This window comes from Oncorhynchus mykiss, chromosome 9 (assembly GCF_057628025.1).
Source record: "Oncorhynchus mykiss isolate SJ-2025 chromosome 9, ASM5762802v1, whole genome shotgun sequence".
Classification (NCBI taxonomy): Eukaryota; Metazoa; Chordata; class Actinopteri; order Salmoniformes; family Salmonidae; genus Oncorhynchus; species Oncorhynchus mykiss.
Window position 1 is genome coordinate 5,656,082 of NC_143030.1, and position 22,511 is coordinate 5,678,592.

General features: G+C 44.2%; 1 protein-coding gene across 4 annotated transcripts in view; it reads left to right on the forward strand.

The window, feature by feature from the left end:
- The window catches only part of LOC110498424 (uncharacterized), a 46,038-nt gene that overhangs the window by 4,027 nt on the left and 19,500 nt on the right, over positions 1–22,511 (forward strand). For 2 of the 4 annotated variants that reach the window (XR_016483019.1, XM_090183333.1), the window contains exons 2-4: positions 18,560–18,830; positions 20,322–20,495; positions 21,072–21,133. The gene's annotated coding sequence lies outside the window, so the exon portion shown is untranslated. The remainder of the gene's footprint in view (positions 1–18,559; positions 18,831–20,321; positions 20,496–21,071; positions 21,134–22,511) is intronic. The other 2 variants (XR_016483020.1, XM_090183332.1) reach the window with 1 other exon arrangement.

The window sequence follows — 22,511 nt, forward strand, 5'->3', positions numbered from 1 at the left end:
TTTGGCAGAGTGGAGAACCTCCATGACACAAAGAAGAAGAAGAAAGACGAGCAGTCTCGGTTGAGTTGACCCGTCTTGAAGCCTGATTGGTTAGAGTCCAGAAGATTGTGATTGGTTAGAGTCCAGAAGATTGTGACTGGTTAGAGTCCAGAAGATTGTGACTGGTTAGAGTCCAGAAGATTGTGACTGGTTAGAGTCCAGAAGATTGTGAGTGGTTAGAGTCCAGAAGATTGTGATTGGTTAGAGTCCAGAAGATTGTTCTGAGAGAGATACTGAGAGAGAGTTGGTCAGAGACAGAACAGTCAAGTGGGGGTGGAAGGGGATACTGGTCTGTGGTTTCCTGAGGAGAGGAGCTGGAGTCTGAAGGAGGGGATACTGGTCTGTGGTTTCCTGGGGAGAGGAGCTGGAGTCTGGATGAGGGGATACTGGTCTGTGGTTTCCTGGGGAGAGGAGCTGGAGTCTGGATGAGGGGATACTGGTCTGTGGTTTCCTGGGGAGAGGAGCTGGAGTCTGGAGGAGGGGATACTGGTCTGTGGTGTTTTTGAAGTCAGAGGGGATGCAGCCAGTGGGCAGGGATGAGTTGATGAGGAATGGGAGGAATGGGAGATGGTGTCTGGAGGAGGGGATGGGGTCGAGTGGGCAGGGATGAGTTGATGAGGAATGGGAGATGGTCTGGAGGAGGGGATGGGGTCGAGTGGGCAGGGATGAGTTGATGAGGAATGGGAGATGGTCTGGAGGAGGGGATGGGGTCGAGTGGTCAGGGATGAGTTGAGGAGGGGATGAGTTGATAAGGAATGGGAGATGGTCTGGAGGAGGGGATGGGGTCCAGTGGGCAGGTTGCCGGGCAACCAGACCTCACATCGTCACAGGATTTCATCTGGAGAGCGAGAGGAGAAAGAGGTCAGGACGTAGGGTAGTTCTGTGTGAGTGAGACCAGAGAGCGGGAGGGAGGAGGAGGGTGGAAAGAGTTTGAGTGGACAAGTGACCGTGACAACATGGAATTCCAATAGGCAGACAGGTGAGAGGGGGAGAAAAGAGGGAGAAATGAGTAGCCCCGTGCCACCACGGTGACGACCAGATGCTCTCGGACCATAAGAGAAAACATAGTCCGATGAAGAGAGAGCAGCTGGAGTGTTCTCTGGGGTGATCCATGTCTCCATCAGGGACAAAAAGGTCAGGGGACTGAAGGGCAGCCTGGGCTGAAATGAACTCGGCGTCCTCGACCACATGTCGTTCCAAACGCTGTCGGAGACCAGCCGCTCACATTGATTACCCAAACCACAACCGTCACAAATGGCCCTGTCCCTTAATCCTGGTCAAGTTATACGCAGTCAGCAGTTTAATTCACCCGCCAAGTGGGCTACTGTACTGGGCTCTACTGTACTGGGCTCTACTGTACTGGGCTCTACTGTACTGGGCTCTACTGTACTGGGCTCTACTGTGCTGGGCTCTACTGTACTGGGCTCTACTGTACTGGGCTCTACTGTGCTGAGCTCTACTGTACTGGGCTCTACTGTACTGGGCTCTACTGTACTGGGCACTACTGTACTGGGCTCTACTGTACTGGGCTCTACTGTACTGAGCTCTACTGTACTGGGCTCTACTGTACTGGGCACTACTGTACTGGGCTCTACTCTGCTGAGCTCTACTGTACTAAGCTCTACTGTACTGGGCTCTACTGTACTGGGCTCTACTGTACTGGACTCTACTGTACTGGGCTCTACTCTACTGAGCTCTACTGTACTGGGCTCTACTGTACTGGGCTCTACTGTACTGGGCTCTACTGTACTGGGCTCTACTGTACTGAGCTCTACTGTACTGGGCTCTACTGTACTGAGCTCTACTGAGCTCTACTGTACTGAGCTGTACTGAGCAATACTGTACTGAGCTCTACTGTACTGGGCTCTACTGTACTGGGCTCTACTGTACTGGGCTCTACTGTACTGAGCTCTACTGTACTGAGCTCTACTGTACTGAGCTGTGCTGAGCTCTACTGTGCTGAGCTCTACTGTACTGGGCTCTACTGTACTGAGCTCTACTGTGCTGAGCTCTACTGTGCTGGACTGTGCTGGGCTCTACTGTGCTGGGCTCTACTGTGCTGGGCTCTACTGTGCTGGGCTCTACTGTGCTGGGCTCTACTGTGCTGAGCTCTACTGTACTGGGCTCTACTGTGCTGGGCTCTACTGTACTGGGCTCTACTGTGCTTAGCTCTACTGTACTGAGCTGTACTGAGCTCTACTGTACTGGGCTCTACTGTACTGGGCTCTACTGTACTGGGCACTACTGTACTGGGCTCTACTGTACTGGGCTCTACTGTACTGGGCTCTACTGTACTGGGCACTACTGTACTGAGCTCTACTCTGCTGAGCTCTACTGTACTAAGCTCTACTGTACTGGGCTCTATTGTACTGGGCTCTACTGTACTGGGCTCTACTGTACTGGGCTCTACTGTACTGGGCTCTACTGTACTGAGCTCTACTCTACTGAGCTCTACTGTACTGGGCTCTACTGTACTGGGCTCTACTGTACTGGGCTCTATTCTGCTGAGCTCTACTGTACTGAGCTCTACTGTACTGGGCTCTACTGTACTGAGCTCTACTGAGCTCTACTGTACTGAGCTGTACTGAGCTCTACTGTAGTGAGCTCTACTGTACTGAGCTCTACTGTACTGGGCTCTACTGTACTGGGCTCTACTGTACTGGGCTCTACTGTACTGGGCTCTACTGTACTGAGCTGTGCTGAGCTCTACTGTGCTGAGATCTACTGTACTGGGCACTACTGTACTGGGCTCTACTGTGCTGAGCTCTACTGTGCTGGGCTCTACTGTGCTGGGCTCTACTGTGCTGGGCTCTACTGTGCTGGGCTCTACTGTGCTGAGCTGTGCTGAGCTCTACTGTACTGGGCTCTACTGTACTGAGCTCTACTGTGCTGAGCTCTACTGTGCTGGGCTCTACTGTGCTGGGCTCTACTGTGCTGAGCTCTACTGTACTGGGCTCTACTGTGCTGGGCTCTACTGTGCTGGGCTCTACTGTACTGAGCTGTGCTGAGCTCTACTGTACTGGGCTCTACTGTACTGAGCTCTACTGTGCTGAGCTCTACTGTACTGGGCTCTACTGTGCTGGGCTCTACTGTACTGGGCTCTACTGTGCTGGGCTCTACTGTGCTGGGCTCTACTGTGCTGGGCTCTACTGTGTTGGGCTCTAATGTACTGGGCTCTACTGTGCTTAGCTCTACTGTACTGAGCTGTACTGAGCTCTACTGTGCTGGGCTCTACTGTGCTGAGCTCTACTGTACTGAGCTCTACTGTACTGGGCTCTACTGTGCTGGGCTCTACTGTACTGAGCTCTACTGTGCTGTGCTCTACTGTGCTGGGCTCTACTGTACTGAGCTCTACTGTGCTGAGCTCTACTGTACTGAGCTCTACTGTACTGAGCTCTACTGTGCTGGGCTCTACTGTACTGGGCTCTACTGTGCTGGGCTCTACTGTACTGAGCTCTACTGTACTGGGCTCTACTGTACTGAGCTCTACTGTACTGAGCTCTACTGTACTGAGCTCTACTGTGCTCTACTGTACTGAGCTCTACTGTACTGAGCTCTACTGAGCTCTACTGTACTGTGCTCTACTGTGCTGAGCTCTACTGTGCTGAGCTCTACTGTACTGTGCTCTACTGTACTGTGCTCTACTGTACTGAGCTCTACTGTACTGAGCTCTACTCTACTGAGCTCTACTGTGCTGAGCTCTACTGTACTGAGCTCTACTGTGCTGAGCTCTACTGTACTGGGCTCTACTGTACTGAGCTGTACTGAGCTGTACTGAGCTCTACTGTACTGAGCTCTACTGTACTGAGCTCTACTGTACTGAGCTCTACTGAGCTCTACTGAGCTCTACTGTACTGAGCTCTACTGAGCTCTACTGTACTGAGCTCTACTGTACTGAGCTCTACTGTGCTGAGCTCTACTGTGCTGAGCTCTACTGTGCTGAGCTCTACTGTACTGAGCTCTACTGTGCTGAGCTCTATTGTACTGAGCTCTACTGTGCTGAGCTCTACTGTGCTGGGCTCTACTGTGCTGGGCTCTACTGTACTGAGCTCTACTGTACTGAGCTCTACTGTACTGAGCTCTACTGTGCTGAGCTCTACTGTGCTGAGCTCTACTGTACTGAGCTCTACTGTACTGAGCTCTACTGTACTGAGCTCTACTCTACTGAGCTCTACTGTGCTGAGCTCTACTGTACTGAGCTCTACTGTGCTGAGCTCTACTGTACTGGGCTCTACTGTACTGAGCTGTACTGAGCTGTACTGAGCTCTACTGTACTGAGCTCTACTGAGCTCTACTGAGCTCTACTGTACTGAGCTCTACTGTACTGAGCTCTACTGTGCTGAGCTCTACTGTGCTGGGCTCTACTGTGCTGGGCTCTACTGTACTGGGCTCTACTGTACTGAGCTCTACTGTACTGAGCATTGTTATGCATTTCTGTCGCTCACTCCTTTTACTTTGAAGGCAAACTGCAAATGACACTATTGTGCCTAATCCTTATTGTGGTTAGCTTCACAACACATAACCCGGTCCTGTCGAGCATCACAAGACATTCCACACTCAAAATTAGACGTTTCTTGTCAACGATATGAGAACTGGTTAAATTGGTTGGTGGTGCCAGGGCTGTGTGTGGGGGTCACTAGCAGCGGGCATAGACCCACCCCGCCCCCTCTCTGCCCTGGTCTTTTCACAGTGCAGCACGACGGGGGACCAGGCATGGTACTAAAGCTCTTTCACTGACCTTTTTATAGTTGTTTGTCTGGAGGATAATACGCCCTCACTGGGGTTACCCCGGTTACCACTGTGTGTGTGTGTGTGTGTGTGTGTGTGTGTGAGGGGACAGACGGAAGAGAAGTCAAGGGTGCTGAAATGGCAACCAATTCAGAGTGAAGTGAAATACCAGACTAGACAGCAGATATCCTCTAGTCTAAACCCTCCCTAAGAAATGCATGCTAGTCTTCCTTCTCTCAATATCAAAACAAAAATGTTTCTCTTCTCAGCCTCTCGCTCGCTCGCTCTCTCCTCAGCCTCTCGCTCGCTCGCTCTCTCTCCTCAGCCTCTCGCTCGCTCTCTCTCTCTCCTCAGCCTCTCGCTCGCTCTCTCTCTCTCCTCAGCCTCTCGCTCGCTCTCTCTCTCTCCTCAGCCTCTCGCTCGCTCTCTCTCTTTCCTCAGCCTCTCGCTCGCTCTCTCTCTCTCCTCAGCCTCTCGCTCGCTCGCTCTCTCCTCAGCCTCTCGCTCGCTCGCTCTCTCCTCAGCCTCTCGCTCGCTCTCTCCTCAGCCTCTCGTTCACTCGCTCTCTCTCCTCAGTCGCTCGCGCTCTCTCTCTCTCCTCAGCCTCTCGCTCCCTCTCTCTCTCCTCACCCTCTCAGTCGCTCCCTCTCACTCACTCGCTCTCTCTCCTCAGTCGCTCGCTCTCTCTCTCCTCAGCCTCTGTCGCTCCCTCTCTCTCTCTCCTCACCTCTCGCTCACTTGCTCTCTCCTCACCCTCTCGCTCACTCGCTCTCTCCTCAGTCTCTCGTTCACTCGCTCTCTCTCCTGAGCCACTTGCTCACTCTCTCTCCTCAGTCTCTCTCTCTCTCTCTCCCCTTGTTCAAAGAGATGCTGCTGGTCTGTTGGCCTGTCAGTTTCTGTTGGAAAAGTCACACTAGTGCTTGGACTGTGTGTGTTCCTGCACGTGTGTTTAACTGTGGTTGTGTGTTCCTGCACGTGTGTTTAACTGTGGTTGTGTGTTCCTGCACGTGTGTTTAACTGTTGTTGTGTGTTCCTGCACGTGTGTTTAACTGTGGTTGTGTGTTCCTGCACGTGTGTTTAACTGTGGTTGTGTGTTCCTGCACGTGTGTTTAACTGTGGTTGTGTGTTCCTGCACGTGTGTTTAACTGTGGTTGTGTGTTCCTGCACGTGTGTTTAACTGTGGTTGTGTGTGACGGTCATGTAATTTTGGATGACCGTTAATGGCCAGACTGTAATAATATTATAAACATTCAAATACCCCCCCTCCTCTGCTCCTGGCTGCATGTGCTACCATAGAAATGAAATGAATAGAACGACATCCCGATTCAACTCTATGATGGCAAAGTGGACTGGCGGCCATTGAAGTGAAAGCAGGAAGTGAAAGCAACAAGTAAAAACAGTAATTCAACTCACATCACAAATACAATACATTCCGTTGGCATGAGACACATTAAAGGGCTTGTTGATTTTGTTTTTAGATTTGTTGAATGAAGTAATGCTAGTGGCCATGACTGAATTCAAACGTGAGTTGGTTTTGGAGGAGGAGTATTTCTGTCTGTAATAATAATATAATCATTTATAATATAATAATTAACAATATAATAATAATAATAATATAATAATAATAATAATATAATTTATAATATAATAATTAAATAATATAAAAATAATAATATAATAATTAAATAATAATAATAATAATATAATTTATAATATAATAATTTAATAATATAATAATAATAATATAATAATAATAATATAATTTATAATATAATAATGAATAATAATAATAATATAATAATAATAATATAATTTATAATATAATAATTTATAATATAATAATTTATAATATAATAATTTATAATATAATAATTTAATAATATAATTATAATAATAATAATATAATAATAATAATATAATTTATAATATAATAATAATAATATAATTTATAATATAATAATTAAATAATATAATTTATAATATAATAATTAACAATATAATAATAATAATATAATAATAATAATATAATTTATAATATAATAATAATAATATAATAATTTATAATATAATAATTTAATAATAATTTAATAATATAATAATATAATAATATAATAATTAAATAATAATTTAATAATATAATAATAATATAATGATAATAATATAATTAATAATATAATTTATAATATAATAATTTAATAATATAATAATATAATAATAATATAATTAATAAAATAATAATAATAATTAATAATATAATGTAATAATTAATAATACAATAATATAATGTAATAATAATAATGTAATAATGATATAATTAATAATAATTTAATAATAATATTATTATTATTATTAAATCATTATATAATAATTAATCAATTTAATAATAATAATGTAACAATAATAAGCCCTTTTAAATTGACTGATTTCCTAATATGAACTGTAACAGTAAAATATGTGAAATGGTTCCATGTTGCATTTTATATTTTTGTTCAGTTTACTTTAATACACATGTGCATTTGTCCCAATACTTTTGGACCCTTTAAAATGTGAGGGACGAGGTACAAAAAGGGCTGTCATTTCCAAACGGTTCACCCGATATGGATGAAAATACACTCAAGTATCCTTTCAAATCTAAAGTGCTGGAGTACAGAGCCAAAACAACAACAACAACAACAACAACAACAACAAATAATGAGTTTGGGGCCAAAACAACAAATAACTAGTTTGGAGCCAAAACAACAAATAATGAGTCACTGTCCCAATAGCTCGCTGTTTCATGAGTTACAACATTCTGAATATTGTCAAGTTAATATTTAAAACCATTGACCATTTAAATCACAGTAAGTTGAAAAAATATATAAAAATAAGTCAAGCTAGCTAAATAGCATATTTTGATCATTTACATCAATTATCAATGTCAATGATCAGCTGGTATGAATTAGATGTTTTGGAGGCACTATAACTAACTCGCTTACAATTTGTGATGATGAGTGTGTTGTAGAAATAACGAGTCCTTTGCTTCAGAGGCAGTTGATGTTGTGAATGATTAATTTTTTAAAGCCGGGGGAGGTGCACCCTTTTTGAATTATGAGCACCTGCCGTGTGTGTGTGTGTGTGTGTGTGTGTGTGTGTGTGTGTGTGTGTGTGTGTGTGTGTGTGTCAGCTACCAGTGTTAGGGCTTCCATGTGTTACTGTGGTAACCCTCATAACAGCAGCCGTCCCTATGGTTACGGACTCCCTCTCTCCAAACGGGGTCAGGGTCGACACCAAACCCACTTCCCTCTGTTAGTCTCCCCCTCCCCCTTTATATCCCTCTCTCCATTCAAAGGGTCAAAGACCAAAATAACAAAAAATTATGCCACCATTCCCTCCCCATTCCATGGGTAGTGCTCGTAAACAAAGGTGGTGAAATTGAAAGGTGTGCCAGTGATGACATCAACCCAATCACGTGACAGAGATGTAAAAAAAATAATAATAATTTTGCCTTAAGCCTTCCTGGTGACCTCACAATGGGGTTCCGAGGGCTCTGATTGGCTGATGGGGTGTTTAGAGAACCCCTGTGACGTTCTACTAACGTTGTGCCCCGTCGGTGCTTCTAGCTGTGATGTTGTGTTTACCGCGAGCCTATTGTCACAGAGAACCCTGTCCACGATGATCCACATAGGCCAAAGCATTCTGGGATAGGGTGGGGTGGGGTGGGAGATGACATTGCTGAGTGGTGACGACCTGAGCTGATCACTCACTCGTTAGTTAGCTTTTCTCAACTGACCCAATTATGACCCCCCCCACCAGACCAGCATTGTGGGCCCTGACCTATATATTGAGAGAGAGAGAATCTGAGAGAAACCATTAGAGACAGATGCTGAGAGAAACCATTAGAGAGAGATGCTGAGAGAAACCATTAGAGAGGGATGCTGAGAGAAACCATTAAAGAGGGATGCTGAGAGAAACCATTAGAGAGAGATGCTGAGAGAAACCATTAGAGAGAGAGATGTATCAAAAGAAACAACCTCCCCTTCCCTTAGAATGGGCTTGGAACCTCTAACCCTGGGAACCTCCCCCTTCCCTTAGAATGGGCTTGGAACCTCTAACCCTGACAACCTCCCCCTTCCCTTAGAACGCGCTTGGAACCTCTAACCCTGGGAACCTCCCCCTTCCCTTAGAACGCGCTTGGAACCTCTAACCCTGACAACCTCCCCCTTCCCTTAGAACGCGCTTGGAACCTCTAACCCTGACAACCTCTAACCCTGACAACCTCCCCTTCCCTTAGAATGGGCTTGGAACCTCTAACCCTGGGAACCTCTAACCCTGACAACCTCCCCCTTCCCTTAGAATGCGCTTGGAACCTCTAACCCTGACAACCTCCCCCTTCCCTTAGAACGCGCTTGGAACCTCTAACCCTGGGAACCTCCCCCTTCCCTTAGAACGCGCTTGGAACCTCTAACCCTGACAACCTCCCCCTTCCCTTAGAATGCGCTTGGAACCTCTAACCCTGACAACCTCCCCCTTCCCTTAGAACGCGCTTGGAACCTCTAACCCTGGGAACCTCCCCCTTCCCTTAGAACGCGCTTGGAACCTCTAACCCTGACAACCTCCCCCTTCCCTTAGAATGCGCTTGGAACCTCTAACCCTGGGAACCTCCCCCTTCCCTTAGAATGCGCTTGTAACCTCTAACCCTGACAACCTCCCCCTTCCCTTAGAATGCGCTTGGAACCTCTAACCCTGGGAACCTCTAACCCTGACAACCTCCCCCTTCCCTTAGAATGCGCTTGGAACCTCTAACCCTGGGAACCTCCCCCTTCCCTTAGAATGCGCTTGGAACCTCTAACCCTGGGAACCTCCCCCTTCCCTTAGAACGCGCTTGGAACCTCTAACCCTGGGAACCTCCCCCTTCCCTTAGAACGGGCTTGGAACCTCTAACCCTGACAACCTCACCATGGTGGCGGTGGGGTTATGGTATGGGGCAGGCATAACCTACGGACAACGAATACAATTGCATTTTATCAAATCACAATTTTAATGCACAGAGATACCGTGATGAGATCCTGAGGCCCATTGTCGTGCCATTCATCCACCTCATGTTTCAGCAGGATAATGCACGGCCCCATGTCACAAGGATCTGTACACAATTCCTGGAAGCTGAAAATGTCCCAGTTCTTTCATGGCCTACATTCTCACCAGACATGTCACCCATTGAGCATGTTTGGGATGCTCTGGATCAATGTGTATAATGTTCACAACATTGACATCAGCAAACTGCTCACCCACGTCTGCCATCTGTACAGTTGAAACTGGGATTGATCCGTGAAGAACACACTTCTCCAGTGTGCCAGTGGCCATAGAACATTTTCTCACTGAAGTCTGTGACAACGCCAAACTGCAGTCAGATCAAGACCCTGGTGAGGACCACGAGCTTTCCTGAGACGGTTTCTGGCTGTGCAGAAATTCTTCGATTGTGCAAATCCACTATTGGAAAAATGACTTGTGTCTTCCGCAAAGTAGATGTCCTAACCAACTTGCCAAAACTATAGTTTTGTTAACAAGACATTTGTGGAGTGGTTGAAAAACGAGTTTTAAGGGAGAGCTCCTGGTGGGTGGGTTCCTTGATGCAGGTTGGTCATAAGAAATAGACACACGATTTCGGAAATTTGAAAAGGTCCTGAGAACGATATTTGCCTTCGTCGGCGCCCAAAACTCATTGCTGCTTAGACCACTGGACCACTGCAGTTCTCTAGCAGAGTAAGAGGAGAGTAGGAGAGTAATTGATGAAAAGAGCGCATTATTTTGTATGATTATTTTGTTTTAAGTCTTCCCCAAACCAAGCCCTAACCTTAACCACTCGTGATTAATGACTCCAACCTAACTTCCGACTCCAACTGTAGATACACAAACACACACAAACCCTCGGGCACTCAGTGTTAAACTGGACTAGTACTAGTGGCTGTATACACACACAAACCCTCGGGCACTCAGTGTTAAATTGGACTAGTTCTAGTGGCTGTATACACACACAAACCCTCGGGCACTCAGTGTTAAATTGGACTAGTTCTAGTGGCTGTATACACACACAAACCCTCGGGCACTCAGTGTTAAACTGGACTAGTACTAGTGGCTACATACACACACAAACTCTCGGGCACTCAGTGTTAAATTGGACTAGTTCTAGTGGCTGTATACACACACAAACCCTCGGGCACTCAGTGTTAAACTGGACTAGTTCTAGTGGCTGTATACACACACAAACCCTCGGGCACTCAGTGTTAAATTGGACTAGTTCTAGTGGCTGTATACACACACAAACCCTCGGGCACTCAGTGTTAAACTGGACTAGTTCTAGTGGCTGTATACACACACAAACCCTCGGGCACTCAGTGTTAAACTGGACTAGTTCTAGTGGCTGTATACACACTCAAACCCTCGGGCACTCAGTGTTAAATTGGACTAGTTCTAGTGGCTGTATACACACACAAACCCTCGGGAACTCAGTGTTAAACTGGACTAGTACTAGTGGCTACATACACACACAAACCCTCGGGCACTCAGTGTTAAACTGGACTAGTACTAGTGGCTACATACACACACAAACCCTCGGGCACTCAGTGTTAAACTGGACTAGTTCTAGTGGCTGTATACACACACAAACCCTCGGGCACTCAGTGTTAAACTGGACTAGTACTAGTGGCTACATACACACACAAACTCTCGGGCACTCAGTGTTAAATTGGACTAGTTCTAGTGGCTGTATACACACACAAACCCTCGGGCACTCAGTGTTAAACTGGACTAGTTCTAGTGGCTGTATACACACACAAACCCTCGGGCACTCAGTGTTAAATTGGACTAGTTCTAGTGGCTGTATACACACACAAACCCTCGGGCACTCAGTGTTAAACTGGACTAGTTCTAGTGGCTGTATACACACACAAACCCTCGGGCACTCAGTGTTAAACTGGACTAGTTCTAGTGGCTGTATACACACACACGTTCCCTGTTAGGAGCCACATCACTTCCTGACAATGAATAATACATCAATGGAGGAAGTGTCGGGGTGTCTGTGTTTGTGTGTGTGTGTGTGTGTGTCGGGGTGTTCTGTGTGTGTCTGTGTGTGTGTGTATGTATGTGTGTCTGTGTGTGTGTCTGTGTGTGTGTCGGGGTGTTCTGTGTGTGTCTGTGTGTGTGTCTGTGTGTGTGTCGGGGTGTTCTGTGTGTGTGTGTATGTATGTGTGTCTGTGTGTGTGTCTGTGTGTGTGTCGGGGTGTTCTGTGTGTGTGTGTATGTATGTGTGTCTGTGTGTGTGTCTGTCGGTTTGTGTGGGTGTATGTGTGTGTGTGTGTGTATGTATGTGTGTGTGTGTGTTACCAGAGTGTAAAGTGAATCCCGATGCTGCTGGTGACTGAAATATTAAAGGGGCAGTGCAGTTAAAAAAAAGTAATCTTCCTGTTTAAAAAAAATATTTTGTATATAATTAAAGTATTCTGACCCCTTGACTTCATTCCACATCACAATACCCCATAATGACATCACAATACCCCATAATGACATCACAATACCCCATAATGACATCACAATACCCCATAATGACATCACAATACCCCATAATGACATTCACAATACCCCATAATGACATCACAATACCCCATAATGACATCACAATACCCCATAATGACATTCACAATACCCCATAATGACATCACAATACCCCATAATGACATCACAATACCCCATAATGACATTCACAATACCCCATAATGACATTCACAATACCCCATAATGACATCACAATACCCCATAATGACATTCACAATACCCCATAATGACATCACAATACCCCATAATGACATTCACAATACCCCATAATGACATCACAATACCCCATAATGACATTCACAATACCCCATAATGACATCACAATACCCCATAATGACATTCACAATACCCCATAATGACATTCACAATACCCCATAATGACATCACAATACCCCATAATGACATCACAATACCCCATAATGACATCACAATACCCCATAATGACATCACAATACCCCATAATGACATTCACAATACCCCATAATGACATCACAATACCCCATAATGACATTCACAATACCCCATAATGACATTCACAATACCCCATAATGACATTCACAATACCCCATAATGACATTCACAATACCCCATAATGACATTCACAATACCCCATAATGACATTCACAATACCCCATAATGACATTCACAATACCCCATAATGACATTCACAATACCCCATAATGACATTCACAATACCCCATAATGACATTCACAATACCCCATAATGACATCACAATACCCCATAATGACATCACAATACCCCATAATGACATCACAATACCCCATAATGACATCACAATACCCCATAATGACATTCACAATACCCCATAATGACATCACAATACCCCATAATGACATCACAATACCCCATAATGACATTCACAATACCCCATAATGACATCACAATACCCCATAATGACATCACAATACCCCATAATGACATTCACAATACCCCATAATGACATCACAATACCCCATAATGACATTCACAATACCCCATAATGACATCACAATACCCCATAATGACATTCACAATACCCCATAATGACATCACAATACCCCATAATGACATTCACAATACCCCATAATGACATTCACAATACCCAATAATGACATTCACAATACCCCATAATGACATTCACAATACCCCATAATGACATTCACAATACCCCATAATGACATCACAATACCCCATAATGACATTCACAATACCCCATAATGACATTCACAATACCCCATAATGACATTCACAATACCCCATAATGACATCACAATACCCCATAATGACATCACAATACCCCATAATGACATCACAATACCCCATAATGACATCACAATACCCCATAATGACATTCACAATACCCCATAATGACATCACAATACCCCATAATGACATTCACAATACCCCATAATGACATTCACAATACCCCATAATGACATTCACAATACCCCATAATGACATTCACAATACCCCATAATGACATTCACAATACCCCATAATGACATTCACAATACCCCATAATGACATTCACAATACCCCATAATGACATTCACAATACCCCATAATGACATTCACAATACCCCATAATGACATTCACAATACCCCATAATGACATCACAATACCCCATAATGACATCACAATACCCCATAATGACATCACAATACCCCATAATGACATCACAATACCCCATAATGACATTCACAATACCCCATAATGACATCACAATACCCCATAATGACATCACAATACCCCATAATGACATTCACAATACCCCATAATGACATCACAATACCCCATAATGACATCACAATACCCCATAATGACATTCACAATACCCCATAATGACATCACAATACCCCATAATGACATTCACAATACCCCATAATGACATCACAATACCCCATAATGACATTCACAATACCCCATAATGACATCACAATACCCCATAATGACATTCACAATACCCCATAATGACATTCACAATACCCCATAATGACATTCACAATACCCCATAATGACATTCACAATACCCCATAATGACATTCACAATACCCCATAATGACATTCACAATACCCCATAATGACATTCACAATACCCCATAATGACATTCACAATACCCCATAATGACATCACAATACCCCATAATGACATCACAATACCCCATAATGACATCACAATACCCCATAATGACATCACAATACCCCATAATGACATTCACAATACCCCATAATGACATCACAATACCCCATAATGACATTCACAATACCCGATAATGACATTCACAATACCCCATAATGACATTCACAATACCCCATAATGACATTCACAATACCCCATAATGACATTCACAATACCCCATAATGACATTCACAATACCCCATAATGACATTCACAATACCCCATAATGACATTCACAATACCCCATAATGACATTCACAATACCCCATAATGACATTCACAATACCCCATAATGACATTCACAATACCCCATAATGACATCACAATACCCCATAATGACATCACAATACCCCATAATGACATCACAATACCCCATAATGACATCACAATACCCCATAATGACATTCACAATACCCCATAATGACATCACAATACCCCATAATGACATTCACAATACCCCATAATGACATCACAATACCCCATAATGACATTCACAATACCCCATAATGACATTCACAATACCCCATAATGACATTCACAATACCCCATAATGACATTCACAATACCCCATAATGACATTCACAATACCCCATAATGACATTCACAATACCCCATAATGACATTCACAATACCCCATAATGACATCACAATACCCCATAATGACATTCACAATACCCCATAATGACATCACAATACCCCATAATGACATCACAATACCCCATAATGACATTCACAATACCCCATAATGACATTCACAATACCCCATAATGACATCACAATACCCCATAATGACATTCACAATACCCCATAATGACATCACAATACCCCATAATGACATTCACAATACCCCATAATGACATCACAATACCCCATAATGACATTCACAATACCCCATAATGACATCACAATACCCCATAATGACATTCACAATACCCCATAATGACATCACAATACCCCATAATGACATCACAATACCCCATAATGACATCACAATACCCCATAATGACATCACAATACCCCATAATGACATTCACAATACCCCATAATGACATCACAATACCCCATAATGACATTCACAATACCCCATAATGACATCACAATACCCCATAATGACATTCACAATACCCCATAATGACATCACAATACCCCATAATGACATTCACAATACCCCATAATGACATTCACAATACCCCATAATGACATTCACAATACCCCATAATGACATTCACAATACCCCATAATGACATCACAATACCCCATAATGACATCACAATACCCCATAATGACATCACAATACCCCATAATGACATTCACAATACCCCATAATGACATCACAATACCCCATAATGACATTCACAATACCCCATAATGACATTCACAATACCCCATAATGACATTCACAATACCCCATAATGACATCACAATACCCCATAATGACATCACAATAACCCCATAATGACATCACAATACCCCATACTGACGAAGCGAAAACAGCTTTCTAGAAATGTTGGCAAACTGGCTAGGAGACTTAAAATGGAGCTCAGGTGCATCCTGTTTCCATTGATCATCCTTGAGATGTTTCTACAACTTGATTGGAGTCCACCTGTGGTAAATTCAATTTATTGGCCATGATTTGGAAAGGCACACACCTGTCTATATAAGGTCCCACAGTTGACAGTGCATGTCAGAGCAAAAACCAAGCCATGAGTTCGAAGGAATTGTCTGTAGAGCTCAGAGACATTATTGATAATATCTACAAACCTATTTTTTGTATTTGTCATTAAGGGGTGTAGGTTGATGGGGGGGGGGACTATTTCATCCATTTTAGAATAAGGCAACATAACAACAATCTGTGGGTGTCTGAATACTTTCTGAATGCACTGTATTTAAAACAAATACACAAGATCAGACAAATCATTTAAATGGCAAAAGGAGGGAAATAAATCATCAAAAAACATATAGTTGGGATTATTTTTATGAAATAAACACACAATTATTTATTAGATATTCAGTGACGATTTTAAAAAAATAGAAAAAAAGACTTAAAGACTTAAAAAGACTAACATGTGGCCTTTTTAAATAAGTAATGAGGGATCTGGTCTCCTTTCTGTCTGCTCTGATGTGTTCAGACTGGTTCTCAAAGCATTCTGCTTGTAATGGCAAACAAGGACTTGAAAAGAGACTCAATTAAATTCAAAGGGGCTTTATTGGCATTCGAGCTTCAAAAGAATAGAGACATTTCAAAACGTTATATTATTGGCTGTGTGTTGTAACAATGTGTAAGTCGTTGAAGTACAAAAGGGAATATCTCTCTCCCCTCTCCCTCTCTTTCTCTCTCTCTCTCCTCTCTCTCCCCTCTTTCTCTCTCTCTCTCTTTCTCTCTCCTCTCTCTCTCCCCTCTTTCTCCCTCTTTCTTTCTCTCCCCTCTTTCTCTCTCCTCTTTCTCTCTCTCTTTCTCTTCCCTCTTCTCTTTCTCTCTCTCTCTCTCCTCTCTCCTCTTTCTCTTCTCTCTTTCTCTCTCCTCTTTCTCTCTCTCTTTCTCTTCCCTCTTTCTCTCTCTCTTTCTCTTCCCTCTTTCTCTCTCCTCTTTCTCTCTCCTCTTTCTCTCCCCTCTTTCTCTCTCTCTCTCTCTTTCTTTCTCTCCCCTCTTTCTCTCTTTCTTTCTCCCCCCTCTTTCTCTCTCCTCTTTCTCTCTCTCTTTCTCTTCCCTCTTCTCTTTCTCTCTCGTTCTCTTCCCTCTTTCTCTCCCCTCTTTCTCTCCCCTCTCTCCCCTATTTTTCTCTCTCTCTCCCCTCTTTCTCTCCCCTCTTTTTCTCTCTCTCTCCCCTCTTTCTCTCCCCTCTTTCTCGCTCCCTCTCTCTTTCTTTCTCTCCCCTCTCTCTCTCTCTTTCTCTCTCTCTCTCCTCTCTCTCCCCTCTTTCTCTCTCTCTCTCTTTCTCTCTCCTCTCTCTCTCCCCTCTTTCTCCCTCTTTCTTTCTCTCCCCTCTTTCTCTCTCCTCTTTCTCTCTCTCTTTCTCTTCCCTCTTCTCTTTCTCTCTCTCTCTCTCCTCTCTCCTCTTTCTCTTCTCTCTTTCTCTCTCCTCTTTCTCTCTCTCTTTCTCTTCCCTCTTTCTCTCTCTCTTTCTCTTCCCTCTTTCTCTCTCCTCTTTCTCTCTCCTCTTTCTCTCCCCTCTTTCTCTCCCCTCTTTCTCTCTCTCTCTCTCTTTCTTTCTCTCCCCTCTTTCTCTCTTTCTTTCTCTCCCCTCTTTCTCTCTCCTCTTTCTCTCTCTCTTTCTCTTCCCTCTTCTCTTTCTCTCTCGTTCTCTTCCCTCTTTCTCTCCCCTCTCTCCCCTCTTTTTCTCTCTCTCTCTCCTCTTTTCTCCCCTCTTTCTCTCCCCTCTTTTTTTCTCTCTCTCCCCAATTTCTCTCCCCTCTTTCTCGCTCCCTCTCTCTTTCTTTCTCTCCCCTCTTTTTCTCTCTTTCTTTCTCTCCCCTCTTTCTTTCTCTCCCTTCTTTCTCTCCCCTCTTTCTTTCTCTCCCCTCTTTCTCTCTCTCTCTTTCTTTCTCTCCCCTCTTTCTCTCTCTCTTTCTTTCTCTCCCCTCTTTCTCTCTCTCTTTCTTTCTCTCCCCTCTTTCTCTCTCTCTCTCTCTCTCTCTCGTTCCCCTTCTCTCTTCTCTTTCTCTCTTTATCTTCCCTCTTTCTCTCCCCTCTTTCTCTCCCCTCTTTCTCTCTCTCTCTCCCCTCTCTTTCTCTTTCTCTCTCTCTCTCTCTCTCTTTCTCTCTCCCCTCTTTCTGTCTCCTCTTTCTCTCTCTTCGTTCTCTCTCTCTCTTTCTCTCCACTCTTTCTCTCCCCTCTTTCTCTCTCTCTCTCCCCTCCCTTTCTCTTTCTCTCCCCTCTTTCTCTCCCCTCTTTCTCTCCCCTCTTTTTTGCAGTTATCCGAACGTTGTTGTTTACAGTGGACACATCAACCCTGTAGGCCTCAACCAGACTATCCAGTCTGATCGCTCAACCTCACTCCCCTTTCCTTTGCTTTGACCAATCAGCAGCTGGGATGCATGTGATGAGCAGAATCTCTCCAGCCAATGAGAAAAGAGTTTCCAGGAAGTGGATGCGGTTGAAGTTATGTCTCTGCCCCCTGCCTCTACAATTCCCGTCCCTGATGGCAACAAGACAGGACCTCCTCTCCCTCCTCCTCCTCCTCCCCCCTGCGGCCCTCCTCCCCCGCCCCCTCCACCCGGTGCGGTTGACCCCATAGGAGGGATAAAGAAGAGGCGGGTCCGGAGTTTCTTCTGGAAACCCATACCTGAAGACCAGGTTAGTTACACTCCTCCTACTTCTTATACCAGTAGACCCCGCCCCTACCCTGAAGACCAGGTTAGTTACACTCCTCCTACTTCTTATACCAGTAGACCCCGCCCCTACTCTGAAGACCAGGTTAGTTACACTCCTCCTACTTCTTATACCAGTAGACCCCGCCCCTACCCTGAAGACCAGGTTAGTTACACTTCTCCTACTTCTTATACCAGTAGACCCCGCCCCTACCCTGAAGACCAGGTTAGTTACACTTCTCCTACTTCTTATACCAGTAGACCCCGCCCCTACCCTGAAGACCAGGTTAGTTACACTCCTCCTACTTCTTATACCAGTAGACCCCGCCCCTACCCTGAAGACCAGGTTAGTTACACTTCTCCTACTTCTTATACCAGTAGACCCCGCCCCTACCCTGAAGACCAGGTTAGTTACACTCCTCCTACTTCTTATACCAGTAGACCCCGCCCCTACTCTGAAGACCAGGTTAGTTACACTCCTCCTACTTCTTATACCAGTAGACCCCGCCCCTACTCTGAAGACCAGGTTAGTTACACTCCTCCTACTTCTTATACCAGTAGACCCCGCCCCTACCCTGAAGACCAGGTTAGTTACGCTCCTCCTACTTCTTATACCCATAGACCCCGCCCCTACTCTGAAGACCAGGTTAGTTACACTCCTACTTCTTATACCGGTAGACCCCGCCCCTATACCAGTAGACCCCGCCCCTACTCTGAAGACCAGGTTAGTTACACTCCTCCTACTTCTTATACCAGTAGACCCCGCCCCTACTCTGAAGACCAGGTTAGTTACACTCCTCCTACTTCTTATACCAGTAGACCCCGCCCCTACTCTGAAGACCAGGTTAGTTACACTCCTCCTAGTTATACCAGTAGACCCCGCCCCTACTCTGAAGACCAGGTTAGTTACACTCCTCCTACTTCTTATACCAGTAGACCCCGCCCCTATACCAGTAGACCCCGCCCCTACTCTGAAGACCAGGTTAGTTACACTCCTCCTACTTCTTATACCAGTAGACCCCGCCCCTACTCCATACTCCCTTAAAAACCTTCACTTGAAAAACTAGAAAAAAGCAGCAATTGTACTGTTTGTCCATTTTGAGACACCGTAGCCAGTATACACTTCCTCAAAATAGTCAGAATTAATCTAAGATAACTCCAGAAATATGTCATTAATTTGGACGCAGTTTTTCTCAATGAAAATAAGTTATCGCCATTGAAATAACAAAAAAACCTGCTGTTGACCAATCACCGACGAAGGGGCGTAGACTTCGGCTCCCGACTTCGGCTCCCGACTTCGGCTCCCGACTTCGGCTCCCGACTTCGGCTTGCCTCTCGAAAAAAAAAATGTTGTGTGCCCGAAAAGCCGGAAAAAACCCTCACCGAAGTCTAAAACAATCCAATATAGGCATAAACTCTTCTAAAATGTTTCGTCTGGGAACCTTAAAACCCCTAACTGCTATGTAACGGTCTCCAGGTGAAAGGGCGGACCAACCTGTGGACACAGCTTCCTGTGCAGCAGCAGCAGTACCACATAGACGTCCAGACCATCGAGGAGCTGTTTAGTCAGACGGACTGTCAATCATCTGGGGTTACCTCTGTGACTAGGGGGGGGAAGGCCCGAGGCTCCCTCAGAGAGACCAAAGATGAGGTGAGGAGGAGAGGACACACACACCCTTTTATGGCCAGTGAGGTGTTGTGTCAAACAGATATATTCCGTCTTGGCTCTGAGTTAGCAAAGTGTTGCATTTGTGTTTTCATTCTCTCTCTGTTCTTTTCTCTCTGTTCTCTCTCTCTTTATCAATGTTTCTCTCGGTTCTCTCTCAATTCAATTCAAATTCAATTCAATGGGGCTTTATTAACATGGGAAACATATGTTAACATTACCAAAGCAAGTGAAATAGATAATAAACAAAAGTGAAGTAAACAATAAAAATGAACAGTAAACATTACACTCACACTCCAAAAGAATAAAGACATTACAAATGGCATATTAAGTCTATATACAGTGTTATAATGATGTACAAATAGTTAAAGTACAAAAGGGAAAATAAATAAGCATAAATATAGGTTGTGTTTACAATGGTGTTTGTTCTTCACTGGTTGCCCTTTTCTCGTAGCAACAGGTCACACATCTTGCTGCTGTGATGTCACACTGTGGTATTTCACCCAGTAGATATGGGAGTTTAGCAAAATTTGATTTGTTTTCAAATTCTTTCTCTCTCAGATTAGTATCCTGGACTGGAAGAGAGGGATGAATGTGGGAATTTACCTCAAACAGTTCAAGAAGTAAGTCTGTCCTCATCATACTCTCCGTCTCTCTCTCCGTCATATATATATATATATATATATATATATATATATATATCTATATACAGTGCCTTGCGAAAGTATTCGGCCCCCTTGAACTTTGCGACCTTTTGCCACATTTCAGGCTTCAAACATAAAGATATAAAACTGTATTTTTTTGTGAAGAATCAACAACAAGTGGGACCCAATCATGAAGTGGAACGACATTTATTGGATATTTCAAACTTTTTTAACAAATCAAAAACTGAAAAATTGGGCGTGCAAAATTATTCTGTATATACACACATGTACAGTGCATTCGGTCTGGAGTCTTTAGTATTCAGACCCCTTGAATTTTTCAACATTCTGTTATGTTACAGCCTTAATCTAAAATGAATTAACTAGTTGTTTTTTTCTCATCAATCGACACACAGTACCCCGTAATGACTCAGTACCCCGTAATGACCCAGTACCCCGTAATGACTCAGTACCCCGTAATGACTCAGTACCCCGTAATGACCCAGTACCCCGTAATGACTCAGTACCCCGTAATGACTCAGTACCCCGTAATGACCCAGTACCCCGTAATGACCCAGTACCCCGTAATGACCCAGTACCCCGTAATGACCCAGTACCCCGTAATGACCCAGTACCCCGTAATGACTCAGTACCCCGTAATGACTCAGTACCCCGTAATGACTCAGTACCCCGTAATGACAAAGCAAAAAAACGTATATTATATTTACATAAGTATTCAGACCCTTTACTCAGTACTTACAGACTCAAGTCTTCTTGGGTATGATGCTACAAGCTTGTCACACCTGTATTTAGAGAGTTTATCCCATTCTTCTCTGCACATCCTCTCAAGCTCTGTCAGGTTGGATGGGGAGCGTCGCTGCACAGCTATTTTCAGGTCTCTTCAGAGATGTTCAATCGGGTTCAAGTCCGGGCTCTGGTTGGGCCACTCAAAGACATTCAAAGACTTGTCCCGAAGCCACTCCTGCATTGTCTTGGCTGTGTGCTTAAGGTCGTGGTCCTGTTGGAAGGTGAACCTTTGCCCCAGGCTGAGGTCCTGAGTTCTCTGTAGCAGGTTTTCATCAAGGATCTCTCTGTACTTTGCTCTGTTCATCTTTCCCTTGATCCTGACTAGTCTCCCAGTTCCTGTCTCTGAAAAACATCCCCACAGCATGATGCTGCCACCACCATGCTTCACCGTAGGGATGGTGCCATGTTTCCTCCAGATGTGATACTTGGCATTTAGACCAAAGAGTTCAATCTTGATTTCATCAGACCAGATAATCTTGTTTCTCATGGTCTGAGAGTCTTTAGGTGCCTTTTGGCAAACTCCAAGTGGCCTGTCATGTGCCTTTTACTGAGG